The following is a 6,000-nucleotide window of genomic DNA, read 5'->3' on the forward strand; positions in this document are numbered from 1 at the left end:
TCCCTTAAAACACATGGAAGGTTGAACCTCCCTGCCCTGCATTGTAATGGCCCTTTTCGTCCAGTGCCAAGAGAGGTTCCCAGGCTGCTTGGGAGAGCTGTCCCCCTACAAGTGTCATCCCTCCAACTCTGCATGTGGTAGGTACAAGCTCCTATAACAGAGTTTTAGCTTGGCGTGGGCCAGATTCACCTCCCACCTCCGGTATAACTCCAGTCTAATTAAGCCAAGAACTTATTCAGCCTGCTATCATTTTTTTCCATAACCATCTTTTCACAGAGGACATGCCTCTGCCAACTCTCAGGCTGTGATTAGGGAAGAGTCTGGATAGAAATGTTGACAATATGCTTGCAGAGTACTAAATACCATTGAATATGGTCTGTAAATATTTACACTTGGAGGAAGAGATTTGCTCTTTGCATAGTTTGCATGCTGGCATCTGCTAGGCTGAATAAATTACTAATAAAAATCACATTGTGAAAAAACAGTCCATGCTGATTCTTTGGAGCTATTTTATTAAAGACAATGGTGTGATAAGCAAATACATTCCTTAGGAATTACATTCTCTCCAAAATTTCAGTGCTGGAGTAGGCACTATTGGTCTGTGGAACTGAGGCAGCACACACTGCAGGAGTGCAGGTTTCCCTAGCGAGGAGCCCTAGGCTGAAATGAAGGACATTTTAGTTGGGGAAGGAGAGCCCTTCTCCAGCAGGACTAGTACCTGCAGCCAGCTCTACAGTGGCTTGCTTTGGCATGACAGTCTTGAAGGGATTTGGCCGTGGTTCCTTTCTGGTCTTGCATCTTTCCCAGCCCAGAATTCAGTCCCACTAAATCGTGAGTCTGACCAGCTCTTGTAATTTTGAGTCTTTTCTGAGCATTCTAGCTTCCTCAATCAAGATACTGCATGAGAATCATTTTAAAATGGCTTTGGTGTATGTGAGGAAATGTCTGGAGATGTGAAACAAAAGTGCTCCCAAACATGGAAATGTGGATAAGCATATCTCAATTTCAGTGAGCTGAACTCCTCATGTTTGAGCACAGCAGTTCCCATCCACTGACAGCTGTCACTTAAAAGTCAAATTTCATAATTATAATTCCAAATGCTCTTTATAAACTTATTTTAAAGCCAAGATTCTCACGTAATACAATTGTAGCAATGTGCACCAAATTAAAGAATTGGTCATAGGGAGAGACCGTCAAATTGACTGCATTTTGAATTATTATAAAGAATTAAATACATGCAAACAGCTAAAAATTATCTTCTCTGTGCATCTGCAGGACCCGTCATGATGCTCCAGTTATGTTCAGACTCCTAGAGCTGTCCCACTGGCATCATGTTACTGCAGCTTCATCATGAAAAATGGATATCATGCTCTGCCAGAAATCCTGCCTCTCTGAAGCCATGGGAATCTCTGAAGCACAAGTTAAAACATACATTAACTCCTCACAGCTAAGAAGCAGCATGAAAGACATTTCTAGCAGTGTATTATCAGACATATATTGTACCTGACATCATGGCACAATGTGTTGCAACATCCTGTACTTCACTATCTTTCTCGTTGCTGGCTAGCATTGCTTCCTGGTGCAGCTCCTTGCTAGGCTCATCATCCTTGATGGAGCCGAAGAGAAAGTACAGCTGAGAGCGGAGGGAACCTGGGACTGAAGAGAGCCACAGACTGTGCAAGAAGTAGGGCAGAAAGGGGGTGCCAGCAAACTGTTAAAATTTCCTTTAGGCCATGGCACAAGGGAGAAAGCAGCTCTTGAGAAGTTTCTAACCACAGTCCCACCATGTTACCCTGCTACCACACTGCAACCTGGAAAATCTCTTAGCCAAGTACAGATGCATGGTTCATCCATGGCAGATGTTGCGCCATGTGAAGACTGGGTGAGAGTGCTGTCATAGCTCATCTCTGGGCTGCAGTTGGCAGCTACACTCCACTGATGTGGCCTGGTATACACTCCAGTAGGCAATGGTGCCATCATATACCCTAGGGATATATAATAAAACCAGAACTGGAGCTTACAATATAAATTCATTCCAATTCCCAAGGGCCCAAATTCACACTTCTTGGCTGTTCTAGCATTTGGATTTCTCATGATGCAGTGACTCCAACATCACCACAAAGGGGTAGCATATGGTTGTTTTCTACTTCGGGTTTGTAGTGTGCTTGCTGAACAGGCATGGAACATGTCTGATGGGTACTGTACAGCCACACACAAGAGCCGGTCCTCACTCCTAAAATGCCATCCTGAAGAATAGCAGACAGGCTTTGTTCTCACTAATGGGGGTGGAAAAGGAGAAGGGACAAGTTTCCAGTGCGTTAACTGATGAATTTTTCCTAAGGGAAAGCGAAACATGCTTTGACTGGTCAATACAACCTGCCTTGTCCACACAAAGATATTAAGCACGCCTCTCCTTCTGGCATAGGTGTGGCCATACAGGGAAGTAGAAGGGTTGGGAGAGAGACAGATCAGAAGTGCCCTGCCAGGGATATAGCTAAATTTGCGTGAGAGCTACTGTTGACCTGGTTTCTGCTCTGCTGTGTTTAGCTCATCCATAAGGATATCTGACTCACACCAGAATGCTTTCCACTGGCTGCTTCCCTTTTTGAAGGACAGCCCAAGCTGATGCAAAGGATGCATTTGGGAACAAGAGACAATCCCTCCAGAAAGTAAAGCTGGAAAAGCAACATAAGCAAGAATCCAAACAGTGAAAAAAAGTGGGTTGCAGAGTGGGGTGGCAGAGAACAGGGAACCGCCATTCAGAAAAGAAAAAAAAAGTAGTGAGAGTAGTCGCCCAATCCCATCTTTCCCTAGAGCTATGCCAGGAGGATTTTCAACTTGAGGGATTAAGTGCTTAAAAAAAATAACCTGGAACTTGAGCCTGTATCCTTTATGCTGAAAGCAGGGTTTGTCCTGCTTGAAGAGACCAGCCACAATAAGGAATCAAGCAACTTTCCCAATCAAATAAGCGGCAGACTTTGCACCACACCTGATTTTGAGTGCAACGTATTCAAGTCAAATACAGGGCGTCCTGCTTCAATCCTTCTCCCTCCCTCCCTCCTCACACCACAAACCAGGACCTTGATCCTATGCCAAGAACACCTGAAGATTACGTGCAGCTGAAGCCGGAGCTGACTGAATGCTCTGTGAATGTTGCTGTTGATTTTTTACTTTTTCTAGCTTGTGTGTGTGCAAGTAATGGATTTGCTAATGAATTTTGTGTTGTTTTCTCTCTACTTGCTGCCTTAACAGTAGCATCCATTGAACCATCAGCCTTCTTGCCTTAGACGGGCACAGAAGGAAGAGGCTATAGCTATTTGCATGACTCAAAGAAACAAAGATCATTACAGCAATGCCTGGCAGTGTTGCTGTCAGTCTCATGTCTGGTGGCATTTCTGCAAGATATCATTCTGCCCACCACCTTTCCACTCCAGGGTTTATAGCTTCGATATTAAAATGTGAGGTGAACAGAAGCCTAAACAAATGAACTCAGCATGGAGCACATGTGGTTTGGTTTGCTGTGCTTCAAAATAAAGCTAGTTATTAAAAAAAAAAAAAAGCCTTTTGACTGGATTCAGACAAGCTCTGAGGCATCCCTCCATAGAAAGAGGCACTGTATTATTAACAAGCCATCACAGTCTGTACTTGTAGATTTTTTTGAAAAAAGAAAAATGAACCCAAACAAATCACACAGCAGTCTAAACAGTGGAAGCACTGATGGAATAACACGGTAGCTGCTCTAATGACACAGCACGCCCACGAACACTTACATCTTTTTGAACAGGGGTCCATGCAGTGTCCGCATAAGCTGGAGGACAGCAATGCATCATGCCAGTCTCCTCCTGAGTTCAGGTACAGCCAGGGCAAGAGAGGGCAGTTAACCAGTAACATACTTTCTGGTGCTTAGTTTCCTAAATAACAATCTGTTTAACATTAACTGAGCTGATTAAGGATTTTTCCCCTTCCATGTGGGAGGCATATCACAGCAAAGGGATTCAGAAATTTCCCTGGGGCTGGCAGGGGAAAGGGCAGCAGGAGGCAGCAGTTACGGCGGGGGACACTCTGGGTGCCATATGACAGTTTCCTCTCCAGCCTGCCCAGGACACTGTGGGTTTCCCAGGCTCCACCCAGGAAACCCCAGGACTACCAAAAGCCTCAAAGAAGGAGTGGGGTGGTGGAAGAAGATTGCCTGAACACTAGTGGGGGGGTTGGACTGGCTGGAAAGCAGGCTAGACAAGGAGGTACATGCACAAGTCCAGGGGTGCCTTAGGGACTGACTCCCCTTTCCAGAGCCTGCAAGGAAGCAGAGAAGGGTTAAAGTTTCTTTTCCTCACTGTTTTTTCTGCTTGATTAACCTATTGCTATCCTGTTAGCCAAAATGAATGTCTTTGATATAAGCCCACCCTCATGCCACTTTGGCGACAGAGCTGAAGTCACTCTGTAAAGCCCCAAGACCAGCACTCAGCCGGATCCCTTAAGGCTTTCTTAGACCTTCTCTTCTGGACTTGACCCCATCCTAGAAGCAAAGAAACCATGTTCCATTCATGCACGTGCCACCCTGCACTCCACAAGCCATGCTCAGCAGCTGGCTAAGGAGTGTTCGTTTGCCTTCACACCAGCATCTGCTGGCAGGGAACGTGCCCCACTACTGGGCAGTAAAGCTGCAGCACTCCGTGTGCTCCAGGCTGCTCCCAAACACACACGCACACACACGCACACACACACACAGGCAGGAAGGTGTGCGCTGGATGCAGGTAGAAATGAGGAGCACGGCGGGGTGGAGAGGGACTCCGCACCACGACCACCTCCTCCCGCTGCACCAGCTCTCCTGCACATCTCAGCAAAGCAGCTGCTAATAAACATGAGGCGGTCCGAGGGGACAGCATAATGTGGGAGCATGCTGGCAGGGGAGACTTGCTCATTGCCCCACAGACTTGCACATTTCTGAGACAAGCTGGGATGTTTTTTAAGTGTCCCACCCCCACTCTGCAACACGGTTACAAAGCGATCTGAGTTTCATACTGCAGCCTGGGCTGTTTGCGAGGTTCCTCAGCCTGCTGGTGTCATGGCAAATGGATCTCCTTTGATATCTATACCCTCCCAAAGACCTCTTCACACAAACAGTGCAGAACAGACCATCACCAGCTGCTGGTTGTATCCGTTACCTTTTCTTCGGCCCTGGTACGTCCTTCTGCGCCTTTGCTCCATGGTGATGCCTTCAGAACTAGCAAAGTGCTTTTCAATGGACTTCAAAGTGCTCTTCAAAGTACTTGATCTTACAGCTGCACTACAATCTCTGGTCATAGCAGTGTCTATTCTGCCTCTTTCAGAGTGGCAGAAGGTGTGCACTGCCCCTATCCTTACAACTAGGTCATTTAACTCTGAAACCTAATGATAATGACTTTAAAATGTCAGTTGTTTAGAAGTGGCACCCAGCTGCTCAAACCTGGAAAGACACTACTCTTCTCTTACCCTGTAACCGCACACCTACATAGTGGTAAGAAAAATAGAAGTGTCTCCAAAACACATACACACAAAAATACATCCATGTCCCTAAATCATCAGTGGACAGATATTTGCTTTCTTTGGCTTCACATGTTTTATTTTCATTAAGATGAGAGACTGAGTATGAATGCAGAAGCACTGCCTAACACAACAGCAAACTGCAAGTATGCAAATGTCCATATTAATGGGGCAAAATATCTATTGCCCTTTATATACAGCGCAAGTATTGCTTTCTGAATGGTACTAAAATGTATGTTCTTATACTGGAAAACACTCCTACATACACATTCACTGTACCAGAGATCACCATCTGTCAGTGTCCATGCTCAGGACTTCAGAGGATCACCTTCAAAACAGAAAACAAGCGCTTGGCAAACATTGACTCATGCCGACCCTTGGAGCTCTGCTTGTCCACAGGGCAAATAATAGCCTCTAGCTTGTGTATATGCAGAAACCAGGTCATCAGAGGTCTCTCCCTGGTCATCTTTTTTTCAT

The sequence above is a fragment of the Haliaeetus albicilla genome, chromosome 16 (genome assembly GCF_947461875.1).
Source record: "Haliaeetus albicilla chromosome 16, bHalAlb1.1, whole genome shotgun sequence".
Taxonomy (NCBI): domain Eukaryota; kingdom Metazoa; phylum Chordata; class Aves; order Accipitriformes; family Accipitridae; genus Haliaeetus; species Haliaeetus albicilla.